The sequence below is a fragment of the Zonotrichia albicollis genome, chromosome 1 (genome assembly GCF_047830755.1).
Source record: "Zonotrichia albicollis isolate bZonAlb1 chromosome 1, bZonAlb1.hap1, whole genome shotgun sequence".
Taxonomy (NCBI): Eukaryota; Metazoa; Chordata; class Aves; order Passeriformes; family Passerellidae; genus Zonotrichia; species Zonotrichia albicollis.
Window position 1 is genome coordinate 46952078 of NC_133819.1, and position 17015 is coordinate 46969092.

The window sequence follows — 17015 nt, forward strand, 5'->3', positions numbered from 1 at the left end:
CCAAGTGCTCCTGCCAGAGCAGCCTCCTGCCCAGCTGGAGTACCTGTGTGGCACAGATGCACTGTGGCATCTCTGCCTGGAAATGTGTTAACATGTTTGTCTTTTTCACAGAAATGTGCTCTCCACTACACTGCCTTTGGTTTTTAGAGGAACATCATGGGCCTGCTTCTCACCTCATATGAGATAACAGGTTTAAAATAAACCTTTAAGGGCACTGATCTGTTATGTGATGAAACTGGAGTTTTGATTTATAAAACACAACAGTAAAATTCTTCTAATACTAGATGACATGTATCAGCTATTTTAATTAAAGAATAGGCCATTTTAAGGCCTATTCCTAACTTAGGGCTTAATAAAATACCCCATAGGCATAAACTGTGAAGAGTATGTTGATGAGATGGATGGTAAATGTATCTTATCTACATGCTGGATCTTTATCTCTGTCTTCAACAGAACTTTAAATAATTGTAACAAGGTGTCAAAAAAAGATTTTTCCCAGAGAAGTACTAAAAATATCTACAGATCTGTCATATTGCCATCACCTTTCATACTGAAATAAGAAATCTCTAAGATAACTCTGAAGGATATGAACAGGTATGCTGAAAGAGTACATCTCTCAGTGCTACTTTTCAAGCAGCTTTCCTTGTTTCTGGTGGAGGAAGAGGGTGATGGCAGGGTTGTCTCTGCTGGGGTTTTAAGCCTTGTACAGTTCTGCAGCTTCCACACATGAGTGACATGACCTGAGCAGCACTGAGAAGGCTGTTGCAAAGGGCATTGGGAGAAAAAGTATTGTCTCATCTCTCAGCCCTAGTGCAAGGAAAATGTTTATGCAGAAGAATGGATTTTCTATCAGAAAGGCTTTAATGGTCACAAAATTATATTCTCAAGCTCCCAGTCTCAAAAGGTTAAGTAATTGGGATGCTGTTTGCAATTGTGAATTTTTTTCTTTACTTAAGTATATGTACTATTAAAGAGATGAGAATAAGGTGTCCTACAGTCTTTCTTTTATGTCTGATCCTGTTGCAGCAAGTAATAATACATAACAAAAGCCAGCCAGACAGTTTTTCTCTGTACATGTAGTCCCTGTTCTCAGTCCTTGCTTCTTCATAGAACACGGACCAGAATAAAGGCAGTGCCTTAAAAACAGGACTTATGTCTGGTCAGGTCTAGATGTTTGTTAATTTTTTTTATTTCTTTTGGTGAGAGTAATAGGTTGGCAAGGCCCCTGAAAGGCAATATAAACAACCATACTGAAAGGAAAAAAGTCCCTGACTTTTTAAAGTGCACAATAGAATTTTAACACAGGATGTTGCAGGTCATGTTATTCACAAAGTTGATGTCTCTGTACACCCTCAAAAGCTAAACAAGTATACCTACCTTTTATTGAATGCAGGATTTGTCATGTTTGACTTAAGGGGTTTTGGTAGTTACCCTTGGTAGGTGTGAGTGCTAATTAGAGGATACTTTATACCAGAGTTCTTGCTCAAGGTTTTCTATGATCTACTGGTACAAACTTGTGTGCAAATAGAATAGGAAGCAGATTGTCTGGCTTTCTGCACTGCCCTTGGAAATGGGTTTGTCCAAGGCACCAGGATGGGTGACTCACAATCATCCCTTGGGAGGACTTAAGGTACAAATACCGTAATGGCATTGGAAGCACAGTTGGATTGTGCAGCACCACACTGCTCCCAGCTCATTCAAACATTCAGTTTATGATGGATAACTTGGCTGGAACACCAAATTCGGGCACCTAGGAGGAGTTTGCTGGTGGAATACAGGGCTACATTAGTTTATGCTGGATGTGGAGGGTGCGTATTTTACCATTCTTGGAGCTTCCTTTCAAGATTGCTTGCCACAGGAGTAGGGAGAGATGAATCCTACAAGATTGTTAATGAGCTCAGACTAAGAGGGGATGGAAAATAAAGGCTTTTGATTTGTGTAGTTTTGAATGTTAGGTGCAGAGGATTTGTGGAGTCTGTCCAGAAGACTAAGTGTCTTTCCAGATACTTAATAGACTACCGACAGTTAAACTGGGATATTGCCATGTACTGATTGAAAACATAAAAATCTTGTCTGTGTTCACTAAAGTCATCCATTATTGTCAACTTCCCATAATAGTGTCTTGAATAAATGAAATCACTATTAAAGGAGGGGGAAAAAAATGATTACAGTACTACATGATCTGGGTTTTGTTAGACATCTTTGAGGTGGGAAAGATGTTAACAGTTAGATAGATCAGGAGATTATTTATTTTAATATGGACCTTTGGCAATTAAAGGAGTGACATACCTCCTTTCATAAAAAGTGAAGACATGCTCCTGACTGAATCTCCTCTCCCTTGTGAAATTGGGGTTTCCATAAGATGTCTGTTAAATATCATGTGAAAGAGCTGCTGTGGCCTGCTGTGTGGGAACATAGCTGTTTATTCCCTATGTAGAAAACTGGATGAGAATCAGAGATCTGCCAGATATGGAAGGAAAATTTTCAGTGTGAGGGTCACATTCTATCCAAGGTCTTTATAGCCCCTGAGATTTCTATTAGGAACAATTATAATATTGTGATGGGACATTTAAAAGCATTTACAGGTTGGATGATCCCCTTTACCACTTGAATAGTTTGCTCAATGTAGCCATCAAACAATAGGAGAGCCTCTCTCCAGAGCAGAGTGTCAATTTCCTTAGCTGATTGCTTATTAACAAAACAAATTTGGAAACCTGCTCTAAGGAGAGGGGCTGAAGCTTGATGTCTCTTATCAAATCTTACTGGAAAAAATAAGTAAGTCAATGTTTTATAAAGTATTGACTAAATGCCCACAGAAGACCTTTTATCTTCTATTCAAAGGTATCATGAATGAGAGTTTTGGAGGCATATATTAATTCATAGACATCTGTAGTATAAGCTGTGTCAGAGTCTAAGCTAATACTTCTAGAACTGCTGGTCATCTCTTATAACCTGAAAGATGCAGATTTATTTCATAATCAGACACTGATTAGACAGGAAGGAGGATGGTTGCCAGTGCATAGTGCCAGGGATCAGTCCTGGGCACGGCGGATGGACAGTGGTACTGTTAAATTTGTAGGAAGGCCTTTAACAGCTGTAAGTGGCAGGTAGAGCTCTCCCAAACAATTCCTGAGCAGGGGCCACTCTCAGCAGGCACTTTAGGTGGGACTGTCTTGCTTTGGAGGGTGGGAGAGATCCAGAGTATAAATTCAGGTGCCCCTTTGCACATTAGACAAGCTGGTTTTAAAATACTATTAGACCAAATAGTTTTTTAAAGCCTTCTGCCAAATGTATGTTCACTTTTATCTTGGATACTACTAATACTAACACTAAATACCTACTACTGCTACTGCTGCTACTACTATTATTATTGATATCATTATAATTATTATAAAACAATAAGAATAAACCATATTGTAAATTTCCATTACATTATAATTCATCAATTTTTCCTCTTACATGTAAGAAATGCTTGAAGAAATGCCATTTGTAACCATGAATCAGATTATATTAATTTGCTCATTTCTTTGTTCTGACATTACACCTGCAATGCACTCTTGAGGGAATTTCTTCCTCCCCTCAAGCAGCTTTTTGAAATTCTGCCTTGTGGCTCAAAACATTGCAATATTTGGGAAAATATATATATATATATCTTATCAGGAAATAGTTGTGCTATCGGTGGGTTGCTTGTTGTCCCTTTCCCTGACATCTGGTTTCACCGGGTTAAGCAATTTCTCTGCAGGAACCAGTATTGAATTTTTATTTGTTAACAGAGATTGTGAAGGTGATTTGAAACATAAGGATCATGAAGTACAAACTTTGACTAGTTTTGCCCTTGATCTTTCTCAGTGTTTTTTTTTTCATGATTTTGGTCAAGGCTGCATTCAGTGCTTCTGCAGACAAATGATGTCAATAATGTGTTCTTTCTTATTTTCTTTTAACTTCTGAATAATTGTGGTATATTGGTATATACTTCTCTTTTTTTTTTTCCTGCTTTTTTATTCAGCAGGTAAAAGATTGATTGAAAGAGGAAATCTAAATGTTCTGAAACTCTGATCAGCTAAGAATCTCTTGGTTCTGTAGATGTTGAATGATTGTGTGTTTTGTTAAACTTTCATTAGCCAAACTCTCTGTAATGTACCAGCTTTTCATATCCAGAAATCAATTTAATAGAAGTCACAAATAGGAAATTCTGATTGGATTTCCTTTTGACTTCTCAGTGAATTATTCATTCTTTCAGCAATTTCTTTAATCTTGAAACAATTTTTTGTTTGTTTCTTTCATATTTTTCTGGTATTTGTGAATATTAAATTCACAAATATTAATGAATATTAAATGGCTTGTAGAATCCCTTCATGATGAAGAAATCCTGCAGATTATTATTACCTGGCAGTTAAGGAGGTTATGAATTCTAATCCGTCTGTCTAGACCAGTATACCTGATTGATGAACCTTGGAACAATGTATGATGTGATATTTTTACCTAGTTTTCATGTCTTTTCACTTTTGTGCAACCTGAAGGTTATGTCAGAGACAGAAAGAAATAATTGCAATATCCAGGCAAAAAGAATATATGTGCTGAATGCATCTTTTTAGGTGGGAAAATACTGCATATCAAACTTCAACAGCAAGAGCATTTTTACCTACAGCTCTCCTTATTGTGAGAGCTTCTTACGAATTTCCTATTCCTGACTTTTCCTCACATCCACAACCTCAGGCAAACTCTTTTGCCATCCCAAAAAAGTGCATGTATTCCTTCCTCTGTTGGTTAGAAATGGGATCCCTGTGATACCTTTAGTGCAACATGCCATGGATGTAACTCCTGGTACTGGAAGGGTTCCATGCCAAAGGTGATGGACAGGGCCATTTTCCTGTGTGTCCACAAATAGCTGAGGCCATTCAGAGCAGGTGGAATCAGCAGGTGCCTCAGAGCATCTCCTGGGCTGTGGGAGCAGCAGGCCCAGCAGCATCTGGCTTTACACAGAAGTAGTATCCTTCAATCATCTACTTGAGTGTTTTATATTATTATCCATGAAGTGGGTGATCAGCACACATAAACATATAGTCTGAAGAGAAAAACTGTAACTATAATTATTGCTTTCATAAGGCTATAATTTCTCTAAGTGGATATTTAATCTGAAATATAAGAAACACTAAACTGTAGAAAGTCTGGGTCTTTTGGAGACATAGGCATTGAGAGGGAAGGAAAGATGCTGTAGCTATTGAACTACATTTCCTTCACTTCCATTCACTGCTACTGTAGTCTTTGGGTTTGTTTAATGTAATTTTAAATGGAAGAAGACCAATTTGGGTGGATTTTGTCCCCAAAATTGACAACAGAAATTTGGCAGTTGACAGTATTCTGACATTTTAAATTGATCTTCTAGCACCAGGTGCACAGCCTCCAGTTGACAAGTTGAATGGTTGCCAAGAAATACAGCTGGAAGGTACCTGCTGTTACACTGCTGCATGTGCAAAACCAGATGGGGATATGTGCTTTTGGAAATGTGTGTCTTTGAGCCCTCTCATTATTTTCTGCTAGCCAGTGGAGCCAACTTCTGGGTGGTATCTTGCTGTTTGTAAGTCTGACTACTGCCAAGTTTTTTTCTGCTCTGTGGTGGTGTCTTGATTGCCTATTTCCTGTCAAATGGGAGTTAAGCTAAGCCTTTTTAAGACTCAAGTTCTTGTCAGAATAGGACTGTTCTGAGAGAGAGAAAATGTCATCTGTCGATGCTTTGCTATCATTTGACTTTTCCAGAAAGCCCTAAGGCATGTCTGCTTAACACCTGCAAAATACTAATTATAAGGCTTTTGATACTCAGTAACCACTCTAACAGTGCACACATTCACCAAACGTTTAATTAGAAGTGTTTTAGTGCAAATCCCTTGGCCACAGAAAGAATTCTAATGATCCTTGTCAAATTAAAGGAAAAGCTATTACCCTGTGCAAATATGACAACATGATTGAAGTCCCTCCTGGAAATGCAGCAGGGAAAGCCCCTGTGTGTTTTATTATGGTATCTCTATTTTAATATATAATACTGCTTTATCACAAAATTTTGATTTGAGAACCTTTTCCTAACAAGCAGTTTTGCAGAATGTTGATTTCTGATGCTACCAAGCTTTGAAAACAATTACACAAAGTGCAAGTTTATGTTTCCATTGTACTGATGTTATAACACATCCAAAAGCATTTTAGATGACAGTTATATATGCAAATGTTGATGAACTGCTACAGTTTATTGTGCATTTTACTGTTGTTATTGTCTTACTCACATTTAAAATGTTAAAGTGTCCAAAAAGCTCAAGTGAGATTTTGCGGAGTAAATGAAGAAACTCCCTGATCTTCATGAAACTGTTCTGTGATACTGTCATTAAACAACACAAAGTGATGGTATGCAGACATTCGATAGATAAATCTGGGCTTGGGTAAATCAGCATTTCTTTCCTTTGATCTAACTGAATGTATAAGTTTGCTTGACCTTCTGTTCCACGCTATGTAATTATACTATTTTAATTGCTTTAGTGGTCCAGGAAAACATCCTGGGTGGAAACTTGCATTGGATCTGTGTCTTGCAGTAAGTTTGACAAAACTTGAACTTGACACAGAACCATTCTTGGTCAAACATGAGTAAACCTTGATCAATCTTTTGTACAGCTTTTTGTAGCAGCTTCCATTAGAAAACCACTGAAAAAGAGGTGGCAGGTGAGGGTGTTAATGACCAAATAATTGATGATCCATGATTGAGATTATGATGGAGACTCCGGATAAACTTCCAAGACAAATTTGTTACAGAAATGTCTATCTGTGAATGTATAAACCTGTGTGTAAGTGTGAATACAGATACCAGTATCCCAGTGCCTTTTCCTAGACCTTACTCTTGTGTCCTGCCATGATACTCTGAACCAAGTATATTCTTCTCCATGCCTGCTTAGTGTGGCAGGCACTTCAGAAAACGTGGTGTCCCACAAGAATATCTCACAGAGAGGGATCTTCTACAGTCACAATCCCACTAGGACAAAAAGACATAGGTGCCAGGTGGAAGGAAGGTTATCAAGGACAGGCTGCTTTTCTCACCTGCCTCTCATGTAATATGTCTCTTTTTAAAAATCTTTATTCCTGTGGTATTTGGTGTAATATTTAATGGTGCTATTTTTAAATTTCTAGCAACTTAATTCATGTTATTGAGTGAAAGTCTTAGTCACAGAAGAAGCAAAATGCCTATTTTAAAAAATTATGAAAAAACTTGAAGTCTGAAAATGAGACCTAAAATTTGCACTCCAGATGGGGAAAGCAGTAATATCCATGCACTCCTGCTATACCTCTTGCTCACCCACCAATTGCTCTCTCCTTTGGTCAGTATTGCTTTTCTTGGGATTCATGGCTTCTAAAGCAGACAGGTGTGAGGAAGATTTGTATTGTGTAGGAGGCTGAGATACCACTGTAGTTTTGAAGACAGAAAGGCTTGGTCCAGGTCTAATACCTTCCTGCTACAGTTCTCCTATTTGAAAAAAAAAAAGAACAAGATTTCCTTTTGCTCTTTTATTATTTACTCCATTTAGGGGGAACTATATATATCCTTAAGGAAGTATGGGACTGATTTTAGTTATCTGAGAAGCAAACAGCTGCCTGCTGCATGTGGTAGAGTTAGTTATCTGATTCAGGAGAAACCCCTGAAGTCCCAGTTTTGCTGTTCCATGACTGCACCACATACACCTCACTGCCTTCACTGCTGGGGGACTACCAGCTACATGGCAAATGGCCCAGAATTTTGTGTGCTTTCTGCATGGCAAGGCACATGACAAGCATCCCATCTGGGACGAAGGAAAACCTGCCACCCGTTTGTTGCCTGTCTTCTCAAACAGGAACTGTGCCGTCCTGCAAGGAGCTGACCACCTTCTCATCCTCATGAAGCTCCGAGCACTTGAGAGCCCCGAGACATTGCTGGATCTTTGTGAAGTGCATGAGGAAGGGACCAGCCCATCACAGCTCTGTTCACATAACCTTCAGCTTTCATTGCTACACATCAGATTATTTTTTCACTTTGAGTTTCATACTACTTTCCAATTTTCATTGAAAATCAGCACTTCAGGAGAAGGTCCAAGTTTCTCATGCCTTTGGCATTGGCAAAATCAATTGGCATAGGCTCTGAATGCTGTGAAGAGTCCCAGAGGAAATTCTAGACTGACACACAGCCAAAGGATGTAGGGACTGCCAGTCTGTGGACCTAATTTTTGCACAGCAAGTATCAAAACACCACTCTTGGAAAATCATGTGGGGAAGCCATTACCAGATACTGCGATAAATCACACTCCCTTTGGTAGTTTTCATGTAAACTTTTAAATCAGTATGAATCTAGCAGTGACCCTAGCACATTGCTGGTGATGTTTAAAATATACCTTCATCTGTAGTCCTTGCCTGAGCCTGTTTCTGCAGCCTTTGATTTTGCACAACAACATATGGGACTGCAATGCTGGTTTTGACACTTGCCAGTCAAAATCCCGTTTCTGCCATCACCTGTAATGATGCTCTCTGTCAGCTTCTCCTTGCTGCTCTGTTGTCTGTGGTGTGAATTGCAGAACATCCCACCAGTGCTCACTGGCACAGAATAAACAATAAAGGAATCACCATCCTTGTAGCCAGACTGGCATGTTCCCTGTGCCATAACATTGCAAAGCTATGCCATTTTGAAGAGATAGATTTGTCCTTGGAAGCATCTGAAGACTGCGAGAGCTGAAGCTGGGGAGGAAGCAGGACCATATGGTCAGGAACAGGAAATGATGTGCCAAAAATGTGGATGCAGCATCATTCTCTTTTGGCAGCAGGGAGCCCCTGTCCTGGCTCTGCTGCCTGCTGAGGCCTGGCCTGGGGGCATGCAGTGAGCACCTGAATCTCTGCAAGGCAGACAGGAGGGCTGTGTAGCCTGAGTGGGGAGGAAAGGCCCTTTCCAGCAGCAGCAAGTGTCAAACAGTCTCAATTCATTCAGTTGGTGGTCTTGAACTTACCCTAAATCCTCCCTATGCTCCAACTATGTCATTCTCTTAAATGAAACAGATCTGCAACAACTCTTAGCTCAACTCCAATGAGCAGTTCTCTCTGTTTTCTATCACAGGAAATCTGTGTCCCTGCTTCCTAATATGTGTATGTACATAGCATAGGCATCTGTCAACTGCATATTCATTATCTGGCTGCGTCACATCTGTCAGGCAGATTCAATTAAGTGAACATGCCTCCATCTCCAGCGGGACTTTGTGTGCATGCAAAATGCATCAACGCCAAATGAGGCTTTGGTAATCAGAAAAATGAGCAGAATGAACCAGGGGGAAAATGAGAACTCAACAGAGTTGGTTACTTTTCCTGGTTTGATGCAGGAAAGGCTGTGTCTCTGGGTTTTTGGAAGTGTTTGCAAATACTGGCCTGTACAATGTTGTGCAAAGAGAGGATGCTGGAGACCAATCAGACAGTTGGAAACATTTAACTGTTTATTATCTGTCATTTCCTTCTTTTGGTAATTCTTAAAAAAAAAATGCAGTTTAATCTGAGAAGCTTCCTCTATTAATGGCTAAGTGCTGTCCATCCTTTTGGAGCCTGAAGTGCAAGCATGGTTTTGGGTGCATGTGTGTTTCATTTTTACACTTCACAGTTCAGGATTCTTATGAACCATCGTTAATGTGCAAGGTTGTGCTCTGCCTCCAGAATCCTTTTCCAGATGACATGAAAATGAAAACAGCCTTTTCTACCTCACAGGGTCATACATGGCAGGAACGAGGCTCTCTCCTGTTGGATCACCTTGAACTGAAAACATTATATGAGAAACTTTGGCACCTGGCTGAGCAATAATCACTGTAGGATCACCCAGGGAATGTGATGGAGACACAGCAGCATGCACAAGTTGCCTGTGATGAGCAGCAATGCAGAAATGTCTCTCTACACCTTCAGCCATCTCCCTGCTGCTTGGGGTGGCCACTGGTGCTTGCCCCAGAGCAAGGCAGAGCAGCCTGGGACTACCCCAGCTTGTAGTAGGTAGGCAGTGTAATGCCACGATTTCTTAATAAATTGACTTCTGCCTTGAACTCCGAAAAGAAGGAAATGCAGCCCTGAATGTCTGAGGAAGCACAAGAACTAACAGGAGTCAAACGCTCAGCTCCCAGGTGGATTTTACGTGTTCTGCATACCTGCCTGTGCTAAGTGTTATTGCTCTGGACCTTGAATCCGAGCAGGAAAAGAATTCAGGTTGCAATCCCTGATTAGGAATGACCAAGGCAATATGAAGGCAGAATTCTGTATTAGGAGATTCTGGAAAGGAATTTACATGGTCAAGTCATAGAATAATTTAACTCTGTTGAAGTCCAACAGTTTGCATAGGTGCAATAATAACATAATTATTATTGCTGGAAAGATCAGTCCTAAACTGCCTTATATTCAGGCTAGTTTTAAATAACTTTCTTGGATTGGCTTCTATGTGAACAAGATAAAAGCGCCACATTTCATTAATTTTTACATTAAATTTATTTGATGAGTCAGTTTCATGTGTTGAACAGTCTAACTCAAATATGGATGTTCTAAAACTCTTTTGTAAAACTCATTTTAAGATCTAGAACTGCCAGAAGGTTTTGGTTTCAGGAAAAAGAATTTTGTGGGATCTAATTATAATGCAATCTTAGTATCCTTCTAGGACTAGATAGCTATTCAGAGACAGGCACAGTAACTTAATTAAACAGTTTTTCCCAGTGGATGAGTGATGAAAAGGTTGCTAATATCCAGCAGAAATTTCTTTTGAAGAGGAAATTTCATCTGGTGCATTCTTACCAAGAAGATTCTCCACTCAGCTGGGACTGGAGACTGAAGGGCAGAGGGGTCTCCTGTTGCAGTAGCAGTGCTGTGTCAGGAATCCAAGCTGTGCAATCTGTGGTTGTCTCTTTAAAAATCTCTATTCCTGTGGTATTTGGTGCAATATTTCATGGTGCTATTTTTAAAGTTCTAGCAGCTTAATTCATGCTATTATGTGAAAATCTCAGTCACAGAAGAAGCAAAATGCCTATTTTAAAAATTATGAAAAAACTTGAAGTCTGAAAATGAGACCTAAAATCATTACCTGAACCAGAGACTACAACTGCACTCCTTTCCAAGATTTTACCATTTTCTAATGTTCACACTTTCCAGAGCTCTGTCAAATTTTATGGGGGAAAAAACATCAAGAGAATTTAAAAAATGAGAGTTTAGCAGTACTACCAATTTTATCTCATCCAAATCACAGTTGGCAGAGTTCTTGCACCTGAATATATGTAGGGTTATGTTAACCCACCCCTGCCTTTTTTTGTTGTGGCACAAAGATAATTTCACTAAAATGTCCACCTGCCAAAAAGCTCAGAAACACTGAACCTTCAAAAGGAAACAAAGCCGTGGAACAAACTTGTCCATGGCCCCTCTGTTCCATGGTCCCTGGGAGCTCTTGTCCTGCTCTTCCCTGTCTATTTCTGCTTCAAAGCTCTTCTGAAAGTTCACAGGAGCTTTTAAACATAGCTCAGTGCCCTGGAGTGGTTCCATGTTCATCAGGAGAAAGAGATGTCCCATTTTCAGCTGTGATTTTTATGTATGCAATATATTATTAGGTAATTTCAGAACAGACACTTGAAATCAATTTAAGTAGCTGCAGCAATTTGAGTTAAGGTGTTTTGACATCACTTTCAGCTTCTTCTGTGTCTTCACAAAGTTTAAAGGCTTAAAATGTGAAGCCCAAGGGTTTGTTTGTTGTAGGAATACGCATGTGTTGTACATACACTCATTCTTTTATGTCTGCAGCTGCAGCCCTGTGTAAATTGCTGTTTCTTGAATTCTCCCATTCATGGTCATGGTGGGAGATTACACATTTCCTTTCTGGAGGGCTAATTAAAGTCATCCAAATTCTGAACACTTAATTTCTAGGTAGTCTTTTGGCAGCTGCAACATCTATAACCAGAGAAACACTCTTTACTTGAATAAATGGTCCGTATGCTCTTTGATATTTTATCAGGCCGACTTGGGAAAGGCAGATGTTTAACACTCAGATACTGCTCTCGTGGATGGGCTTCATCTGGTCCCTGCTGAAATCAAGAGGATTCTTCTTAATTTGTGAAAATGTGAGATTAAAATCACAGGAGGATGTGAGTGAGGCAGTCAAGTCAGTGCTTTTTCCAACAGAGCTCTTCTCTGGTGGCGATTGTTCTTGCTGTGTGCATGGGGGAATAGGGGTCAGAGCAGTTCAGGGATCCTGACAGCCTTTGTGTCTGGGCTTAGCACTTGGATTTCCATGGCTGCTTCAAAGTAGGAAGCATACCTGTAATCAGAGACTTCAGCTACACATCAGCTCTCCTTGTCCTTTTCTTTTTAAACTTGCCGTTTGGGAGAGGGTTTCCACAGTGTTTCCTTTGGCAGATGATTTGCTCCAGCGAAACAGCTGCCTTATTTCAGGTGAAAGAAAAGATTAACAGAAAAGACCACATATTTAATGTTTAATGTTTTTTTAGGTTTAAAATGGGTATTTTATATGAACTCTGTTTGCATGTAGTCATGATGCTCCTGTCATTTCAGCAGTCTCTTCACTTCATGTTCTCCTTTTAACAACAGTAAAATACCTGCTCCTTCTCCAGCTTAGAAGATCACCATATTTTTGTTTTCTTTTCCCCTCTCTGTATTGCCACAGAATAAACAAGCTGTCAAGTGTCCTTCCTTTTAGTACATAGTTCCATGACTGGTTTTTCCAGCACTGCAGCTGAGAGTAGCAGGTGGCTATTCCTTTCTTTAGCCTCCTGGCAGGAGCAAGTTGCTGTGAGTCCAAGGAACAGACTAATATTCTTCAGTTTAGCATTTGAAAGCTGGATATCCAGACCGAGTTTTCATCTAGACTCTCTCCTGTGAATAGGCAGAGAAAGGCAATTTCCAAGGTGATCCAACACATTCAAGAAGAGGAGGGAAAATTTTCTGTAAAACTTTCTCTTTCCTGAAAACTTGGTGGTTTTTTTTTTTTAGTCTGGAGATTGCATTTCCTATCAGGGTAACATTAGCAGGATAGATGTTTGTTCTACTCTGTAGCCAACATCTCCTGGAAATGGAGATGTGCAGTTCCTTCAGTCCCCAAATAAAACCTTGTTAGGATAGATCTGTCAGAGCTGAAAGCAAAAGAGGAACAAGGGAAGCTATTGTGTTTACCACATTAGTGGAAATATAAACTCTACACCAGAGTGATAGAACAAAAGAATGTTTAAGATTTTCAGTTCAGGTTTCCCCTGAACTTGCACCACTACATTCATCAGTGCAATCAATATAACAATTTGTATGAACACATCAGCAACAGCATCATAAATATCCTTGCATGTCAGAGCTCTTTAGCCTTGCCCTCTTCTTATCTAAGTAGAGATAACAGTATTTAATTTTTATCACTGTATTTTTACACTCATACACTTCGACATTGCTTGTAGTTTCAAACACAGACACTAGAGATGATAAATCTGCTGGGCAAGATTTTAGTTTTTCCAGAAGATTTGTTATTGTGCAAAAAAAACAATTATGGTCAGTACTGATATGTTAAGGGCTACTTTAATACAGGGTAAGGATTGGATTTCCTTACTTGGATGCCTGCAAGAAAGGAGATCGATTGTTTGAGGCTGAGAAAATACTAAACAAGAAAGCAGAAAAGACAGAAATAGTAAAGCTGATGGTCTGTTTTACAGCTCTCTTGAGGTAATTTCATCTCAATACACAGATGCCTTGACTGTGAAGACACAAGTAGTAGTTGAGTCAAATCAGCAGATCTCCACTCCATGAGGCCACAAAATTCAATCTAAACTGTTGGAGAAAAAGTTGCTTTGGGAATAATTTGCTTTTGACAGGAACCCTGTGGACATGCCTGGCACTGATAAAGCAGGAGTGTTAGCCATGGAAGGGGTCAAGTCAGGAAAGCAGTGGGATAAAAAAAAGACACTTGGGAGTTTTTATGTATAGGTCAGCAGGAAATCTACAGATTTGCAGAAGTGCAGGTGAGTAAAGAGTAGTTGCATAATGCTCTCAGTTCCCAAGTGTGCAACACAAGAATAATTAATGTGTCTATATGTTGGTGTCCCACTTGTTAATGGGAGATAGTTTAGTTTATACATCCCTCCCCAAGGTGTGAATTTGGACTCTCTGAAGGCCATGAGCTCTGTGCACTGGAATGTCTTGGGTGGATTGTTTTTAAAAGCCAGAGTAAATGCAGAAGTAGTCAAGTAAGCTGCTAAGTCTTTGAAAGGAAGCATATGTTCATTTTATGTATTTGTTTTTTTCCCCTGAATATATTGAATTTGTGCTTTGTTTTGTATTGCAGCTTACACTGTGGCATATGCTTTACTGATTACAGCAAGCTGAGCCTGCAAAATTCATTACCTAGCAGAAGAAGGATACTTACAGCAAAGGTAAGAAAACTGGAATGAAAGGACAGATATCCAGGTTAGTTTTAAATATGTCTCACTGCAAGATTACGTTGATTGGAAAGTTCAGAGAACATATCTGAGCCTACTCATTAGTAAATCCATTTCAAAAGGCTCAGGTGAATTTTAAGAGTTCAGTCTTAAAGCTTTTTGTTTGACGTTGTAGAGCTGTGCAAATATTGGAGGCACTTCATGCTTATAGGCAGGACTCAGTGGACTGATTCCTTGCCAACTAGATGATCAACAATTCTGCAGGGACAAAGCTTTAATCTGGATATATGCACTAAACCATCACAGCAGTGTGTTGGCGGTTACTGTTCTGAAGAAAAAATAGTGTGGCCATTTCTGTAATCTGTACTTGCATTTGCTGAGCTTTTGAGCCACAGGGAAGTGTTTTGTGCTGAACTCTTTGGTTATGAAAAGTGGTAGTGTTCTTTGATGTCAAGGGCAGGGAGGAGAAGGATGTCTCTTTGGCAACAGTGAGAGAAGCTAAGCTGATGTTCTTCCAAGACCAGCTCCCTAAAAATTTACAGTGCCTATAGTTCATTATGGCATAGCTGGAAGTACTATGAGAGGCTGTACATTGCATTCCCTGGGCAGCAGCTACCATGGGCAGCAGCACTGCCAACTGAGTTCTTGGCTCCTTCTTAAACAAAGATTAAAACTTCCCTTTCTAAGCTATATGAGTCACCTATTAGCATCAAGCAGCCTATTAGCATTTCTTTCTCTTGATGAATTTGTACTCAGAGTCTTTTAAAATAAGGCACTACAAGCATTGTGCACTATTTGCCTCCTTCTGGGTCAGCCTAGAAAAATGGGCCTCCAGAAATTGGTGCAGTCCTGGGGACAAGGTGTGTTACCAACACTGAAACTTTTTGGCATCATGGTCTTTGTTGTTCATCAGAAAGAAACACCATTATGCCACTGACAAATACTTTCTTTTTCCTTTGTCAAGGCTGTGTATGTTGGTGTAATTGAACTGAGGTGAATTAGAAGTAAACCACCTTTCTCAAGTCATCTTTGATTTGATCCAAAACCTGAAGGCACGTTTCAGTGCTGTTAATTAGATACATGGGTACCATACAGCAGTGGAGTCCAGGCAGTCTGCCCCACTACAGACATCCCAAGTAGACCACCAGCAGATCATAAAGTTCTGAACCATGTCTTAGGTTTTAAATTACACCCCAGAATACTGCAGAGCTATGGCAGGCAGGATAATTAGATAGGAGGAAAAGTATGACCTTGCTGCCTTCTTTGCTGACGGCTGCATGCCCCAAGGGCATTGGGAAGGGGCAAGGTGTCATTAAGCAAGCTTTTGGTGCTGCTCCATTGTACCTTCACAGCACTAATTTAGAATTTGCTGTTTCTGGCATTTGGTCACTGGAAGGACCAAGGGGATCAACAGAAATAGCATCACTTTAATTAAAAAATAAAACTGGTGCTTGGCAGGAAATGCTAATGACTTGTATTCCCTTCAGCCTAGATTTTAAAAGTATTTAGATGCTTAAAGATACAGGTAGGTACTTGGAAGAATTTTCTAAAGTAGCTGTATGCTTAGCTCCAATTATTTTTAATGAGACTATTGTGCCTCCTTATTTCAAAGATGTCTGATAGGAACATGTGTGAGGGCTAAAGCACTGGAGGGCCTTTACAAATCTGCTACAATGTCACTATTGAAAATGAGACTTCATTATTTAAGCATTACAAGACTGATTTGCCATTAAAACAATCGGCAGACTGTACTGATGCCTTTAACTCTTCGGTGGGCTGGCAGCATCCAACGCTGAGTAGCCAAACTGGAAAATGATAGAGTTTTCCAGCTTCTCAGTAGAACAAAGTTATGGCCTGAAGGCATGCAACTGCAAAATGTGGGGGAGGAGGAAGGGGCATGTGTATCATGACACATGAGAGTTTGTTCTGTGGGCGCTGCAGGGAGCCACGGTACCTTTGTGGTGCTATTTTCACGCTGCTGTCTGAGGAGAAGTGGATCTCAGGTTGGAAGAATCTCCTTTCAGTGGCCTGAAGGTAACTCTTGGTAACATGGAGCAGCACATGGGACATAGACTTGGCCCCAGGGGAACCAGGGTTCTGCCTGATCACTGATACTCTTTGCTGGTCCAACATCACTGCCCTTGGGAGCTGTTTTGAGATCTCCTGGTGCATGAAGCTAATTGCAAGAGTCACCTTCACGTGGCAAAAATAGTCAGTGGAACAGGCACATCATCGGCCAAAGAGGCCAGGAAGGTCTGGGTGTCCCCACAAGCAGGGACTGTGAGAAGTTGGCCTGTGCTCACCCATCCCCATGGCTCATTTTACACGCATACACACGCAGAGATACGCACAAATCCTTTCTTCACCCCTTCGTGCTCCCTTGAATATTTACCGGTGTAAATATGAATTTTAATGCTGGAAGAAAGCTGTGCTGATAATGATGTCATAAAATGCTATGGCTTCTAAAAAGCATGTTTGGTTTTTTTTGAGTGATAAATGAAAAGCAATGATGGAAGTGGGGAGGAAAGGTGGTTAGAAGCAAACTGTGCAGGTAGAATATTAGAGCATGAGCCTACACAGGGA

The 17015-nt window shown here is 40.1% G+C and overlaps 1 protein-coding gene across 1 annotated transcript in view; it reads left to right on the plus strand.

Annotated features, from left to right (window-relative positions):
- Positions 1–14333: 14333 nt before the first annotated feature.
- Positions 14334–17015, plus strand: part of NPSR1 (neuropeptide S receptor 1) — a 108845-nt gene continuing 106163 nt past the window's right edge. Inside the window, exon 1 of the mRNA XM_005485919.4 lies at positions 14334–14426. The gene's annotated coding sequence lies outside the window, so the exon portion shown is untranslated. The remainder of the gene's footprint in view (positions 14427–17015) is intronic.